Source organism: Canis lupus, chromosome 9 (assembly GCF_048164855.1).
Source record: "Canis lupus baileyi chromosome 9, mCanLup2.hap1, whole genome shotgun sequence".
NCBI lineage: Eukaryota > Metazoa > Chordata > Mammalia > Carnivora > Canidae > Canis > Canis lupus.
In genome coordinates, this window is record NC_132846.1 from 42,327,893 (window position 1) to 42,348,306 (window position 20,414).

General features: G+C 32.7%; 1 protein-coding gene across 14 annotated transcripts in view; it reads left to right on the forward strand.

Moving 5' to 3' along the window:
• Positions 1 to 20,414, forward strand: part of GPHN (gephyrin) — a 625,629-nt gene that overhangs the window by 282,762 nt on the left and 322,453 nt on the right. The window lies entirely within an intron of this gene.

Consider the following 20,414-nt stretch of genomic DNA (forward strand, 5'->3'; position numbering starts at 1 on the left):
TTGTTTCCTTCACTGTGCAGAAGGTTTTGGTCTTGATGAAGTCCCAGTAGTTCATTTTTGCTTTTGTTTCCTTTGCTTCAGGAGACACATCTAGTAAGAAGTTGCTACAGTTGGTATCAAAGAGTTTATTTCTGTGTTCTCCTCTGGATTTTGATAGATTCCTGTCTCACATTTAGGTCTTTCATCCATTTTGAATTTATTTTTATATATGGTGTAAGAAAGTGGTCCAGTTTCATTCTTTTGCATGTTGCTGTCCAGTTTTTCCAACAGCATTTGTTGAAGAGATTGCCTTTTCTCCATTGGATATTCTTTCCTGCTTTGTTGAAGATTGGTTGACCATACAGTTATTAGTCCATTTCTAGGTCTTCTGTTCCCATTGATCTGTGTGTCTGTTTTTATGCCAATACCATACTGTCTTGATCACCACAGCTTTATAATATAACTCAAAGCCTTGAATTGTGATGCTTCTAGCTTTTCTTTTCTTTTTCAAGATTGCTTTGGCTATTAGAGGTCTTTTGTGGTTCCATACAAATTTTAGGATTATTTGTTCTAGTTCTGTGAAAAATGCTGATGTTATTTTATAGGGATTGCATTAAATGTAAATTGCTTTGGTTAGTACTGACATTTTAACAATATTTGTTCAGTCCATGCATATGGAATGGTTTTTTTTTTTTTTCCATTTTTGTGCCTTCTTCAATTTTTTTCACCAGTTTCTGATATTTTTTAGCTTAAAGGTCTTTTACCTCTTTGGTTAAATTTTTTCCTAGCTATTTTATTCTTTTAAATGAAATTGTAAAGGTGATTGTTTCTCTTTTTTTTAAGATTTTATTTATTCATGAGAGATGGAGAGAGGCAGAGACACAAGCAGAGGGAGAAGCAGGTTCCCTGTGGGGAGCCTGATGCAGGACTTGATCCCAAGACCCCTGGGATCATGCCCTGAGCCAAAGGCAGACATTCAATCACTGAGCCACTCAGGTGCCCAAAGTGGATTGTTTCTTGATTTCTTTTTCAGAATAATTCTTTATTAGTGTGTATAAATTTGTCATATTTTTGCATAATAATTTTTGGCGCAGTATTTAGGGTTTCTGTATGTAGTATGTCATCTGCAAGTAGTGATAGTTCTGCTTCTTCCTTTTCAATTTCTACCTTTTATTTCTTTTCTTACCTAATTGCTGTGGCTACAACTTTTAATATGTTGAATAAAACCAGGGAGAGTTGACATCCTTGTCTTATTCTTGATCTTAGATAAAAAAAACTTGCAGCTTTTCACTATTGAGTATGACATTTGCTATGGATGTGACATATATAGCCTTTATTATGTTGAGATACATTCCCTCTATGCCCACTTTGTTGATGGTTTTTATCATAAGTGGAGATTGTATTTTGTCAAATACTTTTTGTGCATCTATTGAAATGATTTTATGATTTTTTTCTTCCATTTTGTTAATGGATATAATGTTGATTAATTTGTGAATGTTGAATCATTTTTGCATCCCTGGAATTATATCACTTTGATCGTGATATATGATCTTTTTAATGTATTTCTGAATTCAGTTTACTAATATTTTGTTCAAGATTTTTACATCTCTACCAAGGATATTGGATTATAGTTTTTATATTTTTGCAGTGCCCTTGTTTTGGTGTCAGAGTTATACTGGCTTTGTAAAATGAGTATGAAAGCATATCTTCCTGTTCAGCTTTTTGGAGGAGTTTTAAGAACGATAGCTATTAAATCATTTTTGAATGTTTGATAGAGTTTACCAGTGAAGCCTTTGGGTCTTTAACTTTTACCTTAGGGGATGTTTTTGATTACTGATTCAGTCTCCTTACTTGTGATTACTTTATTTATATTTTCTATTCCTGATTCAGTCTTATATGATAGTATATATCTAGGAATTTATCTTTTTTTTTCTAGGTTCAATTTGTTGGCATGTAATTGTTCATAGTTATCTCTTATGACTCTGGTATAAGTTATAACTTCTCTTCATTTCTGGTTTACTTGAGCCTACTCTCTTTTTTTCTGGATAAATCTAGTTGAAAGTTTTATCAGTTTTATTTTTTCAAAGAACAACTTTTCTTTGATCTTTTCTTTTGTCTTTTTAGTCTTTATTTCATTCTGTTATTTATTATATCCTTTCTTATACTACCATTAAGCTTGGTTTGTTTTTTTCCTAATTCTTTTATGTGTTAAATTTAGATTGTTTGATATTTTTCTTGTTTCCTCAAGTAGGCTTGGATTGCTATGAATGTCTCAACTGCTTTTGCTGTATGCAACAAATTTTGATTTTAGATTTCTTTTGTTTTAGATTTCGTTTTGTTTTGTTTTCATTTTTCTCAAGGTTTGCTTGTGTGTCTGTGTGTGTGTGTGTGTGTTTACTTCCTTATATTTCTTTGATGACCCAGTGGTTGTTCAGTAGTATGTTACTTATGTATTGGTGATTTTTTTCTAATTTCCTTCTTGTAATTGATTTCTAGTTTCACATAATTGTGGTAGGAAAAGATGCTTTATATGTTTTCAGTCTTCTTGAACTTACTGAGACTTGTCTTATGGCCTAACATATGGACTATCCTGGAGAATAGAATGTTCTATGTGCACTTGAGAAGAATGTGTATTTGCTACTTTTGGAAGGCAAGTTCTGTATATAACTATTAAGTCCATCTGCTCTAATATTTTGTTAAAGGCTGATTCTTCCTTATGATTTTCTGTCTGGATGGTTTATCTTTTCATGTAAGTAGGGTATTAAAAGTCCCCTAATATTATTGTATTGCTGTCAATTTCCCCCTTTAGGCCTGCTAATAATAGCTGTATTATTTTGGTGCTCCAATGTTGGGTGTTTAATATTTATAATGTTATATCTTCCTTCTGCATTATCATTATGTAATGCCCTTCCTTGTCTTTTATTACTGTCTTTGCTTTAAAATCTGTTTTGTTTGATATGAGTATAGCTATGCTATTTGCATTTGTATTTCATGGAATATCTTTTTCCATCCCTTCACTTTCAGTCAGTATATGTCTTTACTGCCAAAATGAGTCTCTTATAGGAAGTATGTAGATGAGTCTTGTTTTTTGTTTTTGTTTTTGTTTTTTTGTCCATTTAGTCACTATATCTTTTGATCGAAGCATTTAGTCCATTTACATTTAAAGTAATTATTGATAGATATATACTTACTGCCATTTTATTCATTGTTTTCTGGCTGTTTTTGTAATTCCTCTCTGTTTCTTCTCTTTTATGGGATGTTGTCTTTCTTTAGTGTAATGTTTAGATTTCTTTTATATTATCTTTTGTATATTTACTATAAATTTTTCCTTTGTGGTTTGTGAGGTTACTGTGGTTACTGTGGTTTGTGGTTACTGTGGAGTTCACATATAACATTCTATGTACAGAACTATCTATTTAGTTTGATAGCAAGTTAAATTTGAACACATTCCAAAACTACATTTTTACAACTTCTCCCAAAGTTTTATGTTTTGGATGTGACACTTTATCTGTTTTATTTTTATGTAACCCTTAACTAATTATTTTAGTTTAATTTTGTTACTTTTGTTTTTTACCTTTCATAGTAGCTTCATAAGTGACTTATCTGCTATCTTTACTATCTAGTTATCTTTTCTGGTGACATTTTTACTTGCATTAGTTTTTTTGTTATTATTTAATGCCATTTTTTTCTGTTTAAAAAATTCCTTTTAACATTTCATATAAGGCCAGTTTATTGGTGATGAACATCTTTAGCTTTTGCTTATCTGAAAAATTCTTTAGCTCTCCTTCAATTCTGAATAATAATATTGTCAGGTAGGGTTTCCTTAGTTGAATTTCTCTTTTTAAGACTTCAAATATGTCATGCCACTTTCTTCTGACCTCAAAGTTTTGCCAGAGAAATCTGCTGATAGCTTTTTTGGGTTTCCCCTGTATTTAACAAGTTGCTTTTCTCTTGCTGTTTTTAAGATTTTCTCTTTATTTTTAACTTTTATATTTTAACTATAATGTGTCTTGATGTGGATCTCTTTGGGTCCATATATTTTTTTTAAAACTCTCTGGGCTTCCTGGACATGGATGTCTGTTTCCCTCTCTACATTAGAGAAGATTATGGCAACTATTTCCTAAAATCAATTTTCTACACTCCCCCCCCCACCTCTTCTCCTTCACAAATGTTACTCCACTTAATATTGTTGTATCAGTCTCTTAAGTTATCTTCATTTTATAAAATTCTCTTTTCTATTTGCTTCTTTGTCTGGATGAGTGCTAATGCTTTGTTTTCCAGCTCACTGATCCAGTCTTCATTTCATCAAGTCAACTGTTGAAGTCTTCTAGTGTATTTTTCAATTCAGTTATTATATTCTTTAGTTCTGTGTCCTCTGTTTGATACTTTCTTAAATTTTCTATAAAGTTTTCACTGTGTTCTTCCATTCTTCTCCTGAGAGTTCAGTGAGCACATTTATGACTATTATTTTGATTTATCAGATAATTCACCTCTATAACATTAAGGCCTTTTTTGAGGTATTATCCTGTTTTCACAATTGGAAAATGTTTCTCTGTCTCTTCATTTTGCTTAACTCTCTGTTTGCTTCTATGTATTGGGCAAAACAGCTACCTCCCCTCAATCTTGAAGGAGTTGTCTTAAAACTCCTTAGAATGTAGAATATGAATGTTTCATTCACCCTTGCACTTGTTTTTAGTTATCTGTTGAACCTTTGTGATTGTCTAAATAGGCTGATTTATTTTTGATAAGTCCTCGTTTTTGAAGGTCACTAAAGGCCTCTCATTGTTCCAAGAAGAAGAATCTTATTTACCACCTCTTTCAGGCTGAGTGGAAGCAAGACTCTCAGGCAGCAGCTTTATGGTCCATGGATTGCCTATTTTGGTAATTGTTACATTTGCACTTGAAAAAGTCTGTGCCTTCTGCAGGGTTGGATTTAGTGCTGTATATAAATAACTATGATAGAGACTTGTCTATTTCTCCTTTTAATTCTATCAAATTCTGCCTTATATTTTTATAGCTATGTTACTGGTTGTTTATAAAATATTTTTATATTTGCTTATTGAATTGATTATCTTATCAATACAAAATATTCTTCATCTAACATTTGTTGCCTTATCGTCTACTTGGTTTGATATAATATTGCTACAACCACTATACTTTGGTTGATGTTTGCATGACATTTCTTTTTTTATCATATGTTTTTGTCCTTTCTTGTTATTATACTTAAAATACAAATGTCTCATAAACATTTTTGAACCTTTTTTCTGAAACACTAGTTTTTCACATAGCATTTAGGCCATTTACATTTATCATAATTATTAATACAGTTTTTATTGTTTCTTATTTGGCTCATTAGTTTCTGTCTCCTCTCCTTTTTTTGTTTTCCTTTAGATTAATAGAGTGGCTTGTATTATTCTTTTTCCTTTTATCAATTTGTTATTTATATATAGTTTGAGTGTGGTTTGTTGTGGGAGTTTCTTGGATTTCTGGCTGGGTTTTTCTGGTGATTACAACATGCACCTGTTATGTTTTTTAATACTAATCATTCCCTTTTACCATTTCTCATAGTAATTGGAGGAGATTTTTAAACATTGTTTTTGACTATTGCTTCTTCCCATTCTGTCTTCTCTTTTTGGGTTTTGATTATACAGATACTAGACCTTTTGAACATATGTCTCACATAAATGGTTTGTCCTGTTCTGTTTGTTCATTCTTTCTACTTTCTCTACATCGGTTTGTAACTTTTTTTGTTTGTCTTTAATATTCTTGTATTCTACACCATTTTTCCTTTTGACCTGTGTTTACAGTCTTTAATCCTGATAAACCTACCATTTAGATCTGAGTTCCAGGTCATTGTAATTTTATGTGCTAATAATGTGTCCATGTAATTTTTTTATAGATTCTAATTTTCTGTTGAAATTTCCCATCATTTCATCTATTTTTTTAAACTTTCTTCTATTTTCTTGAATATATTAATTATGGTTTAAAGTTCTTGGCAGCATACTCCCTGTGCATCTGTTGTGGGATTTTTCATCTTGGTTTTTGTTTTGTTTTGTTTTGTTTTGTTTTGTCTTAATACTGAGTTGTTTTCTTGCATGCCAAATAATTATTATAAATTTATTTTATACATTAAGAAACCATATTGTTTATAGATGATTTATCACTCATCATAGAATGTTTCCCTTCCTAATGAGAGGCAGAAAGTATGAGAAACTGATCAGTTCACTCTGACAATCAGAAACTGATTTGGGTTAGAGCTGGGTTGAGAATAGTGGGTTTACATCCTTTTATCGCTGAATGACAGTAGGAGATTTAGCTCTGATAGTCTTAGGTCCCAGCCTAGCTTTCTTGCCTGCAGCCTAACCAATATAAGCCTCAAAAACTGGCAAATATCTTGAAGGGGAAACTGGCATTGTTCTGTGGTCAGGCTTACTTCCCTAGAGGGTCTTCGGTTTACTAAGAGAGTGCAAAGATTTTACTCTGTCTTTAGTAAGTTTGCTGTCTTGTTTTATAGCACTGCAATCTCATTGTTTTAAGGAGAAAAAACAGCCATGTCTTTGAATGTATTAAGTATCTAATTTTTAAATGCCTCAAAGCTTTCTGGTTTATTTTTTTCCCAGTAGAGACTCTGAACATAGAAAAGCTGATAGTCAGCCCTTTGATCCAAATCAGCAAATACTCCCAGTAGGAATGGGTTGATGGGTAGATGGGAAAAACTAGAAATGTTAGTTTAACTCAGAAATGCTTTCCCATTTCTGTAATTTTACTTTGTAGTTCTCCTATGGCTTTAAAAGTACGATTTTTGTAATTATCTGATTTTGTTTACTTACTGTATGGTATTGACCTGCTGGACCTACTGCATCCTGCTCAAAATCAGAATTGCTTTATTACATTTGTTTAATTATTGCTAGGATATAGAAAAGCTATTTGTTTTGTGTATAAATCCTTTATTTTTGAAACAGTTTTTTTATACCTAGTAGTTTATCAGTTAATTAAGCTTTAGTAAAGTGAAATTATAAAGTAAAATCCTTTTGCCAGAATTCTGGTTTGTTCGTTTAATATTTATCTATCAGACACTGTTGTAAGTGCTTTAAAAAGGCTAACTTGTTTTAATTTTCAAAAAAATAATGAGGTGTAGATATTATTATTGTCCCTGTTCATAAGTGAGAAAAATGGGGCAGACAGAGTTTAAGTGAATTGCCCAAATCACACAGCTAGTGGTGGAACCATATTCATACTCAGAATCTGGATTCTTTTGTGTTCATGAGTTGTAGTAGAACACATAAAAAGCTTTATTCACTAGTCTTTCTACATGAATACTGAAAACCCACTTAAGAACAGTTTACTTCAATATATTACTTTCTGGTACCCCATCTCTCTTTTTCTCTCCAAGTTTTTATTTAAATTCCAGTTTGTTAACATACAGTGTAGTATTCATTTTAAGGGTGGAATTTAGTGATTCAACACTTAAATACAGCATCTGGTGCTCATCACAATTTCCCTTCTCAATCCTAATCACCTATTTAACTCCTCCCCCCACCATCCTCCCTTCTGATAACCATCAGTTTGTTCTCTGTGGTTAAGAGTCTTTTTCTTAGTTTTCCTCTCTTTTCCTCCCCACTATATTCATCTGTTTTGTTTCTTAAATTCTACATATGAGTGAAATCATATGGTATTTGTCTCCAACTGACTTATTTCACTTAGCACAATAATCTCTAGCTCAAACCATGTTGTGTCAAATGGCTGGGTAATATTCTATCATGTATATATATATCTATATACACATATATGTGTATATATGCACATACATATATATATCTATATATAGAGAGAGATACACACACACACATACACTCCACATGTTCTTTATCCATTTATCAGTAAGTGGACATTTGAGGTATTTCCATAATGTGGCTATTGTTAATGATGCTGCTATAAACATCAGGGTGCGTGTATTCCTTCATATTCGTATTTTTGTATCCTATGGGTAAATACCTAATAGCGCAATTGCTGGATCATAGGGTAGTTCTATTTTTAATTTTTTGAGGAACATCCATACTGTTTTCCAGAGTGACTACACCAGTGTACATTCCCACCAGCAGATTAAGAGGGTTTCCCTCTCTCCACATCCTCGCTAACACCTATTATTTCCTGTGTTAATTTAGCCATTCTGACAGATGTGAACTGATACCTCAGTGTAGTTTTGATTTGTATTTCTCTGATGATGAGTGATGTCGAGCATCTTTTCATGTGTCTGTTGGCCATCTGTGATACTCTCTCTCTTAATTGGAATCCTGTTCCTAAATTTCCTTAAATCTCTCATTCACTCATTTATTTATTCAGTAATAATAATAATAATAATGTATTTAATATTTGTTCTCTCTGTATATTTAAACTCTCTTGGTAATGTCATCCAGTTTCATAGCTTTCATTTGTGTTCTTTTTCATAAATTAAACTTTATGTTGAAGTATATATTCTATATGAGCTACAAATTAAGAAAGGTATACAAATTATAGATATAAACTTGATAAATTATCATAGAGTATAGTTATTTTGTTAAAATACGTTTGGGGCTATTATGAATAATGCTGCAATATATGATCTTGAGCATGTCTTTTGGTGCATATATGTATACATAGACATTAGATATTTGCCTAACAGGGGATCCCTGGGTGGCTCAGCGGTTTGGTGCCTGCCTTTGGCCCAGGATGTGGTCCTGGAGTCCTGGGATCGAGTCCCACATCGGGCTCCCTGTATGGAGACTGCTTCTCCCTCCGCCTGTGTCTCTGCCTCTCTCTCTCTCTCTCTCTCTCTCTCTCTCTCTCGTCTCTCATGAATAAATAAATAAAATCTTAAAAAAAAAAAGATATTTGCCTAACAGGCTAGATATGACCTAGAAATATTCATTTATAGAGTATGGAGATGAATAATTTTATTAGATTCTGCAGTTTTCCCAGGTAGATATATATATTTATAGTCTCATCATCATTTTATAAGAACTCCAGTTTGCTTCATATTCTCACTAACATTAGTACTCTCAGTCTTTTTTCATTTTAATCATTTCAAATTAGTGATATTCAAGTTTGTTTTTAATCTCTGTTTTCCCAATGACTAATAATATTGAGCATCTTTTTACAGATGTATTGGTCATTTGAATATCCTCTTTGTGAAGTGACTGTACCTGTTTCTTACTTTTAAAAGATGAGGTTATCTATATTTTTCTTATCTATTAATAGATATTCTTTAAATATTATGGATATGCATCCTTTGTTTAATATATGTATCATCATTTATTCTCCCATTCTGTTGCTTCCCTGTTTCCTTTCTTAAAAGTGTTTTTGATGAATAGAAATAACTTAATTTTAATGTAGGTCAGCTTGTCAATCTTTAAGTATAGTTAGTGAATAAGTATTTGTTAATTAAATGAATGACCCCCAATTAAAAAAATGTTAATTGTCTAGTAAAGGAGACAATTTTGTTATAAAGTGTAATTTCTATATTAAATATATGTACAGCTTTTTAAGAGTACAGAGAAGACCGTGACTAAATCTAGCTAGAGGGTCAAGGAATTCTTCACGGAGAATGTGATGGAAAGGACTGTTAAAGAAAAAAAAAAAGTGAAAAATGACACTGAAGATTAAAAAACAATGTTTTTGGAAAGTGGAAGTTGGCTTAAGTCGAAGGATTATTAATAATTTTAGGGGATGAGGCTGGAAATTTAGGTTGGAGTCACATTGTAAATGATTTGAATATCTTAGGGAAGGAAGCTTGTAAAAATTTTGAAGCAAAGACATTTCCAGATTTATTTCAGAGGATTTATTTATTGTCCTTGTCAAAATGAGTTTGAAGGAGGTATAGAGGCAGAGGCAGTACACTTAGGATAACGTATACTAATCTGGATGAACAATGATAAAGACAAGGTTCATGTCAGTGGCAACAGTAATGGAAAGTATGGAAGATATATCACAATGATTAATAAAACAGGCCCTGCATCTTAATTGGAATGTGACCTTGTATGTATTTTAACAATTCTCTTTTGTTAAAAATACAGATAACAAAAGCTTACATTTGTTGAATTACAAGATCTACCTACTGTTGTTGTGAGAAGTAAATATAAAATAATAATATGCACAGTACCTAGTACATAGTAAACACACAGTGACAGCTATGTGGTATAATCCAAGTAGACTTGAGTAATGAGGAATAGTAATGGAGATTAATTCAGGTTTTTAGCTTAGACAACCTCATGGAAGATAATGCCAATCTCTGAGCTAAGAAATTCAAAAGAAGAATCCTATTTGTGGGGAATGTGATCTTTAAAGCATCTGAAAATTTATTCATTCTCCTAACCAAATAATTTATTTCTTTCACCAACTATCCTTTCTAGAACCTACTTTACAATTAAAGATTTTTTTTTAATTTATTCATTCATGAGAGACAGAGAGAAAGAGAAGGAGAGAGAGAGGCAGAGACACAGGCAGAAGGAGAAGCAGGCTACATGCAGGCAGCCCGACGTGGGACTCGATTCCGGGACCCCAAGATCACGCCTTGGGACCAAAGGCAGGCACTAAACTGCTGAACCATACAATTATAAAAGAGATGATACACTTAACCAGATTTCTTTCACATAACCACTCATTTTGTTTTCATATTGCATATCCTACAAAAGTGCGTAGAATGGCTTGAAATGCCAAACTCATAGAAGTGGTATTAAATTTTATTGATAAATAATAAGTGTTAATATAGCTCAAATAGCTCCTATCAGAAGCTCCTATCTGTTATCATAATAGCAATTATAAACTCTAGATTAAACAAAAACAACCATCTGAAAGCACTGGATAGTAATCAAAAGCAAGAAGAGTCTATCATTTAGAAGATGACCCTCGTTGAATATCCCATTTTTATAACTTTTAACCTGAGAGTAGATCCCAGTCTGGCCTACCTGGCAGCTAAAACCTTAAAAGCTTACTGGCTAGAACAGAGTTTGGGGCAACCACAGTTGCTAAAAAGTGAGGGGACAGAAATCTTGAAAAGGAGAGGACCAAAGAGAGAAGCCTCAAATTCCATAAATAAGCCTGTGTCTGGCTGACCTCTAAAGCAAGGATGTGCTGGGTAAACTAGAAGCACCACAATTAGGACTAAAGGAATTTAATTGAATTTTGAATTGCCATCCACTGCAGAACAGACAGTTTACAATTGGTCTACCCAAGTCATCTAATTACTAAAATAGAAACAAAGCAACATTCTTCAAAGCAATGTAACAAAACTTAGTATCTCTTCAGCATATCATTCACCATGCCTAGAATACAATCTAGAATTATTTAACATATTAAGAAACAAGAAAATATGACCCGTTCTCAAGGAAAAAGAAAATCAGTTGTCACTAACCCAAAGATGACCCATTTGAATTAACAAAGATTTTTTTTAATTAACAAAGACTTTTTTTTAAAAGATCTTATTTATTTATTCATGACAGACAGAGAGAGAGGCAGAGGGAGAAACAGGCTCCACGCAAAGAGCCCAATGTGGGACTCCATCCTAGGACTCCGGGATCACGCCCTGAGCCAAAGGCTGACGCTCAACCGCTGAGCTACCCAGGGTTCCCTAACAAAGACTTTTAAAGCAATTCTATAACCAAGCTCAAGGAGTAAAGGAAAATATGCTTGTAATGAATGAAGAGATATGAAATCTCAGCAGAAAATAATAGAAAATATTAAAAAGCCAAAGAAAATTGTGGAACTGAAAAATAAATTGCTGAAAAGTGTTTTGAAAGTATCTTTTTATCTTTATCTCAGGGTTCCACATGGGCCAGTTTAAGATTAATGGTAATGCTACCCTGTAATAAGTATATAGTTATTAAATAAAACTTTAAAGCATGTTGGATTAGCTTTCAGACCAGTAAGATTTGTGGCTAGTTATTTCTGTTTAAAGGTTTTGGTATTTTTTAATGGAACTGTGCTGTAGGAATTATAAGTAGAATAAGGGGAAAATTGGAAAATATTTACAATTCTTATTTAAAAAGATAATCTTCAAGTGTAAGATAGCATCCACACTAACAATAATGTATTGTTTTACCTTGGCAGATTTTTTTATGAAAGATTATCTTTTGATGTAGAATTAATAATGGGCAGCAGAATAGCTAGTTTTGGAACTCAAAGCTGCCATCCCTCTACCTAAACACTATAAAACAAGCAGAAATTGTTAAAATCAATTTTTTCAGCACTTTATTTCAGAAAACAAAATTTTATAAGAACCAAGTAAACACTGAATTAAGAACATTTAGCTGGTTGGGGTGATAAAAAGGTTTTGAAAATAGTGGTGATGGATGTACTATATTGTGAATGTAATGTCACTTAAAAACAGTTAAGGTGGTAAGTTTTGTCATATAAATTTTTTTACCACAAAAAGTTTTTAAAATAAAAAGAATAATATACAGGATCCCTGGGTGGCGCACTGGTTTAGCGCCTGCCTTTGGCCCAGGGCGCGATCCTGGAGACCCGGGATTGAATCCCACATCGGGCTCCCGGTGCATGGAGCCTGCTTCTCCCTCTGCCTGTGTCTCTGCCTCTCTCTCTCTCTCTCTGTGTGACTATCATAAGTAAAAAAAAAAAAAAAAAAAAAAAAAAAAATTAAAAAAAATTTTTAAAAAAAGAATAACATACTAATAAATGCTGCAACATGTGTGAATTGAAACGTGTGAAATGAAAACATTATGCTAAGTAAAAGAAACCAGCCACAAAAACCACATATTGTGGGAATTCAGTTTTGAATATGTGTAGAATAGGCAAATCCATAGAGCAGAAAGTAAATTTGTGGTTACCTGAACCTTCTCAGTCAGAGAAGGAATGACTGCTAATATTTACCATGTTTCTTTTTGGAGTGTTGAAATGTTCCAAAATTGGATTGTAGTGATGGTTACACAACCCTATGAATGTACTAAAGACCATTGAACTGTATACTGTTAATGGATGCCTTTATGATATATGGAATATATCCCAAAATACTTATTTTAAAAAAATTATGGTCTCATACAAATATGCAAAGTTGTATTTTTTTGTTTTAAGTAAGCCTAATTCATGGGATGAGCTAAATATGAGAAAATGGAAAAGGCTGAAGAATTGTTAAGCAATAATTTAATACAGGTCTTAAATGTGTATAATTAGTTCTATAATTTATGGTCTTAATATATTTGGGGCAGATCAGGATATACTGGTGTCAGAAAACAAGAAGATAGCCAAGAAATACTAGTACATATTTACCTTTACACTGTTTATTAGGAGATACGTCAATACTGCCTGAATGTGTATGCTTATATCATATGGCCTGCTAGAGCAGTTATACCTAATTTTTTGGAGGTTATAGATATTTTTATTCCTGTCCCTCAGGCAAATCATCATACATATTTACTTTTAGATATGATTTTATAAAAAACACAAGCCATGGACCATGATAAGAACATAGACCCTTGGTCTAAGGAAGTAGCCTGAATTGGATAAAAGAATGAGTTTTTGAGTGAGGACATTAATATAAAATAGGCACCGCAAGAGAAACAAGAAAATAGCACTCTGGAACTATGGTTAAAAATGGGTAAACAGCTGAGAATCCAGAGACCAGCGTTTTATTAATGCTATCTGCCACTACTGATTGAACAAATCTCTGTCTATAGAACAAAATTTGTTGGTAAAGCAGATGAATAGAGGATAATGAGTGGTTAGAGTACCGATAGTGATAGTAAAAATGTAATCATATTGTGATAAACATCTGTGTCAACCTTCTTAGTATCCCAACTGTTCATTCTAATATATTTTCCATTATCTTATAGAGAGGCATGAGAAGTATACTCTTGGGGCAGCCAGGGGTGTTGGGAAGCATAGAACAAATATAATTTTAAAACCCTGTAATCATTTTAATTAATCATGAAAAAGATTAACTTCCAAAGTTATGATTCCTTAAAGCAAGAGTTCATATTGTTTTCCATTGAGATTTGAGAATCTTAAGGCAAAAGTTCAAAGAAGACTTCACCATCATTTTTTCTCTTTGATCTTTTTTTTTTTTTTTTTAAGATTTTATTTGTTTAGTTGAGTGAGAGAGAGACTATAAGCAGGGAGAGAGAGGGGCTGGAGGAAAGGAAGAGAGAAGTAGACTCCCTGCTGGGCAGGGAGCCCAGAACCCTAGGATCAGTACCTGAGCTAAAAGCAGACACTTAACTCACAGAGCCCCCCAGGCATCTCTTCTCTTAGATCTTGTAATATCTTTAATATCTCAACAAATCAACACATAGTGTATTAGGAGTTATTTTAATACATGCTTGGAAGCAATGTATTTTAATAATTTTCCTATTGGCTAAATTGATCATGGAAATCAGAAAATGCGTACCAAACTTCTTGATCATAAGTTGGTCATTATCAGGCTGGTCACATATGTTTCTATTTAGTGCAATATCTCTGTAAATTAAAATTAATATTCTTACGGTTATCTCATGGGATAAACAAATTTGTCCTTACCCTACTGGCTTTTTTAGTAGTGAGCCACAATATAACAAACCTACATTTTGAAACACAAGGAATCCACATTTTATCTATAGTAGAAAAGGAATGATGTTGCAGGTCACACACACACACACACACACACACACACACATAGTTGAGCAAAACCTGAAGACCATAGCAGCGTATTCTACATAAGAATGTTATTTCTCAGTTGCATTTAACAACTTTGAATTCTAAATTTAGTATACTAAAGAGGTAAATGATTCCCTCTCTTCCTGTGTTAAAAATTCTCTTGAGTTTTGATTCAAATACATCAAATACTCGATACTGCCCTACTCTCAAACTGTTGGTGTTAAATCTCTCTTTTCTTGTGTTTTGATACAGAGTAAACTAACCCTAAAATTCTAAGAGGAATTTTGTTGAGAGGGCTCTTTGTTTTCCATATTTTACCCATTCTCTTCTCCTAGGTAGCAAATACTTGCCTGATTGGAAAAAAGCCTAATACTGCATGTCTTACATTGGGTAGATTCTCGAGGATTCCTGTTAGAGTCATTTTGGAAAATGTGCTTGATTTACTATTATATGGTTTTAATTACTTATTCTAAAGTCCTCTTCAGAGGTCCAGTAAATCTTAGAACAAGCTTTATGTCAGTAGAATCATCACCATCTATTCAGATCATCTATTACATTAAGATCACTGAAGAACACCAATATGCATTAAATTTGGCTCTTAAGTTCAAAGAAGGCCTTACGGAAGATAGAATTAAAAGGTCAAAGGAATATCTCTTAGACCCATGTAGCTCTATAAATCACATGATTATTCTGTTTTGCTGTTTATCTTCCCTTTAAAAATGACATTTCAATTTTTGGCCTTTCAGAGTTAGTGATAAAAAGATTACCATGAATCCTGACTCTACTTAGATCTTCTAAGGTGATTAAGTTTATGGAGAAGCTTCACACTTAGACAATGTAACCCTGACATAAATAAAGGTAAAAAAATAATAATAATAATAACAAAAACCATTTATTTAGCACTTACTATGTGCTGAGTACTCTTCCAAGTACTTAACTTGCATCAGTGAGATTACATCAATAGGAGCAAATCCTTGGTATTCTGTGAAGGAATGGGGTTTACTGACTCCTCACAATCTGGTGTCCCCATATTATTGTGATGAGTGCAGAATGTGGACCCAGGTCACCTTCATTCAGAACAATACACTAGAGATACCCAAGCACAAATTAATTTGGGGGGGGCGGGTAAGTAGGCATATGATGTAGTTGCATCTACTTATTTCTGTTTATTTCAGCTGTGAGAAATATATATTGTTATTGTTATAACAATATTGTTGTATATTGTTATATATATTATTATTTAGAGAAACTGAGAAAATTGTTATTCCCAAAAAGAATTTATAAAGTACTACTATCATAAATAATAGTAATCTATTCAGAACCATTTGACACAATCATTTGAGTATCTCTGCATTGATTAAGGTAAACAATAAATAGAATTAATCATTCACATTCTTTAAAATATCTTTATAAGCAATCCATACACTATTTGAATATTATAGTACCTGATATTTAAATGAATAGAATTAAATTGAAATTGATCTAAAGATTAATCATCAGACCACTTGAGTAAAAGAAGAGCCCTCACTTCCTCCCTCAGAAGACAAAAGGTACAATTAGACTGAAATGGAACTCTGGGTTGACATTTATGGTGGGAGTGTGAGAATAACAAATGATAACTTGAAATGCAACTAAATCTGTTTGGGGATCCTCCCTGGGCAGGAAGTATCCTAAAAATTGTATAAACACATATATTTTAAGAATATATATTATAAATACATATGATGTTTATATACATGCAAATGGAAATATGAATGTATGAAAACAATGCATGGATACTCCTTGGATAAAGACACCTACTTACCTTGTGTCTCTACAACCCCCAAATATCCTAGGAACCCTGTACTTCTCATTTAAGTAATCACTTGCTGTATGCTTTAGCAGAGGATAACTGTTGTTTGTATTTGTTTTTTGAAGGACTTGGTGAAAGCTTCAGCTACATTAACAAATATTTAGGAAATGTATTGATACTTTCTCCAGTGAAGAAAACTAGGTTTTTTGGGAAGGCTTTAAAGAAAAGTATTTTTAGAATGCTAATTTTAAAGTGATTTGGAGTACATTGTCAAAGCCAAAAAGGACCAGAGAGGGAGATTTCTAGTTCAGATAGCACGAATAAAGATGAGGTAATGAATAAGGAATGGGAGAATCTGCCTAGAAAAATAAATGAGAAGTTAATTCAGTAGACAACTTTGGGGGGAAAGACATGAAAGAAGATCTGGGAAAACTTTTGTAAACTATCAAAACATGCTTAAGTTAAGATACTTAGATATTTAAAATTGCTTGCATTATGGTATTTTGTTAGTGGAAATTATTTGTGTCATTTATAAAAACTAATAACCACACACTTAAAAAACTAGGAAACGAGGAGCGCCTGGGTGGCTCAGTGGTTGAGTGTCTGCCTTCTGCTTGGGGCATGATCCTAGGGTCCTAGGATTGAGTCCCACATGGGGCTCCCCATGCTTCTCCCTCTGCCTATGCCTTTGCCTCTCTCTCTGTGTCTCTCATGAAGAAATGATAAAAGCTTTTAAAAAAAACCCAAACCTAGGAAACAAGATACTTATCCATTTAAAAATGTTCCCTTTGAAGAGTGTTACTGGATTTTGAACTCATTTGTTAAAAATATTTTTGAAATAGCATCTTCCAATTATTTTTATATTTTTCATTAAAGTGTAATTGACACAATGTTACATTAGTTTCAGGTGTACAACATAGTGATTCAACAACTCTTTACCTTCTGCTATGCTCACAAGTGTAGCCATCATCTGTCAGCATACAATGCCTTTATAATACTGTTGACCATATTCCCTATGCTGTACCTTTTATCCCCATGACTTATTCATTTCATAACTAAAAACCTATATTCCCCCACTCCCCTTTACCCATTTTGTCCATCTTCCTACCCCACCACTGATTATTTTATAAGAACAACTAATTAGTATCATGAAAGATGGAAGTTTACTAACCTCATTTCAAAAAGTCATTTGCATATTTCATGGATGAGATTGAAAAATGAATGTTATGTGATTTTGTAAGTGTGCCTAAGTACTTCTTTCATTTCAGTGTGTTTTTTTAAACTATCTTTTACTTTGTAATTATTGTATCACAAAATATCAAACTAAGGTTTTCTAAGATGCATACTCAGTCATATTGTGTATATAAAATATTAAGGAGAAAAATACTTTTCCCAATTACTAAAACAAAATAAAAGCTATTTTAAGTATTATATTGTCTTTATCTCATCTTTTAAAATTTCTTTTTGTGTAACATGCTGTATGTTTTTTAGCATAACATTCAGAATCTGCTTTACTGATAGAAATGTCTGATAACATTCAGAAATTGTTTTACTGATACAGATGTGTAATCAGAAATATGGAGATCACTCTTATAGATAAAGAGACATATAAACAAGTAAATTTCAGTAAAATATGAAAAATGCTGTCTTTTCAGGAATGATGAGTAATACACACAGGGAACAAACAAATTGCCTGGAAGAGTCAGAGAATACTTTACCAAGCTATCCTAATGCTGTGTCTCATTAAGTAGATATAGGAATTTGTTAGGTTGTTATATCAGACTATTTAATAAACCAAAGAAAAATGTGATATTTCTCAATGATTATATATTGGTGAAGTCTGCTTAATTCAGTGATTCATATTTACATCAATAAATGTAGAAAAAAGAAAAAATCTATTGTAATAGATGAGTATGAAACTAAATAGATGTATAGAATGATGGCTTATCTAAACTTATTTCCTTTTAGTTCTATTACTGTCCCATTTTTCTCTTTATTTGGATCTTTAGTCTTGGGCCAGAGAAAAATATTGCTAAAAATCTCTTTAGTGATAGTTTTCATTCTGGTCAGTGTGAAAAATGTCATATATTCATAAATAATATATATGTAAAACAGTTTTCTGAAGGAGGTCATGCCTCTTAAATAACATTAATGATATATTAAGGTACCATATTAATTTGTTCATACTTCTGAGCTCATTGACATTAAGGGCATTTGTCATACATTTTTTTTTCATACCTGCATTTTCCTGGCACACACTAGGCATTGATTGGTATGTTTCTTTTTATTTTTTTTAATCTAAATTCAATTAATTAACATTGTGTATTATATATTACACAATAATTAACATTATTGTATATTATATATTGTGTATAATTATGGTATATTAGTTTCAGAGGTAGAGTTCATGGATCCATCATTCTTATATATTACTCAGTGCTCATTACATCATGTGACCTTCTTAATGTCCATCCAGTTACCTATCCCCCCAACTCCCCTCCAGCAACACTCAGCTTGTTTCCTATAATTAAGAGTCTCCTATGGTTTGTCTCCTTCTTTGATTTCATCTTGTTTTATCTTTCCTTCCTTCCCCTATGTTTTGTTTCTTAAATTTCACACATGAATGGAATCATTGTCTTTTTCTGACTTATTTCACTTAGCATGGTACCCTCTAGTTCCATCTAAGTTGTTGCAAATGGCAAGATTTCATTCCTTTTGATGACTGAGTAATACTCCATTTTTATTCCATCTGGGCTTTTTTCATATATCAGCAGTTGCATATGGATGTTGTTGCAGTGGACATTGCTGCTATAAACACTGGGATGCTGGTGCCCCTTCAGATCACTACAGTTGTATCTTTGGGGTAAATATCTAGTCGTGCAATTTCTGGGTCATAGGATAGCTTTTTTTTTTTCAACTTTTTGAGGAAGCTCTGCACTGTTTTAGGCATTGATATGTTCCTTAAACTGAATTACTAAAATTTAAATTTGATTAAACCCAGTTCACACCAAGTTTACTTTTGAAGCTATTTTGAAGATTATTGTGAAGGATGTGTAGACTTATGACTAATAAAATACAATAAAATATAAATTGAAAATAGCCTGAAAAAGAGGAGGATGCAAAGATGCTAACTAGCAAAGTAGTTGTATTTGTACTGTATTGTTGCATTAAAACCACCATAGACTTAGTGTCTTAAAACAATGATTGGGGTGCCTGGGTGGCTCAGTGGTTGAACATCTGCCTTTGGCTCAGGTCATAATCCTGGGTCTGAGTATCAAATCCCAAATGGGGTTCCCTGTGGGGAGCCTGCTTCTCCCTCTGCCTGTGTCCCTGTCTCACTCTGTGTGTCTCTTTGTGAATAAATAAAATCTTTAAAAAAATAATGATTTATTATTTTTCACAAATCTGTGGGTTTGCTGGGCTTAGCTGGGTGTATTTTCTTTTGGTTTTACATGGTGTCATTACTGTGGCTGAAATAATTTGTCGACTCAGTGAGGCTGGAAAATCTAAAATGGGATTCAGATGTCTGGGACCTTGGTGTTCTCTGTTCTGCTAAGCTTTCTCCCCACATGTTCTCTCTTCATTCTGTTATTTAGACAGGACTACTTTTCATAGTGATAGAAGTTTACCAAAAGGGTGAAGGTAGAAGATGTGAGGCCTTTTGAGAACTCATACACCATGATTTCTGCCTTCATCAGAGTCACAAGTCTGGCCCAGATGCATGGTTGGCGAAAATAGACTCCACCTTTTGACAGGAGGATTTATAAAGAATATGTGGCTATATTTAACCTGCTACAGTAGAATATGCATAGTTATTCAGTATAAAATTTGTTTCTGAGCTGGCTGAAAATGAGACATTAAGATTATCAAAACAAAGAACAAATACCAGAAAACTCAACTTGTAAAATCCCTTTATTTTTAAATACATGCAGATTTTAAAGAATTTGAAAAATGTGAAAGAAAACAAAAAGGAATTAAAGTGTACTACATAATAATCCAAAAATAACCATTATAAGTTATA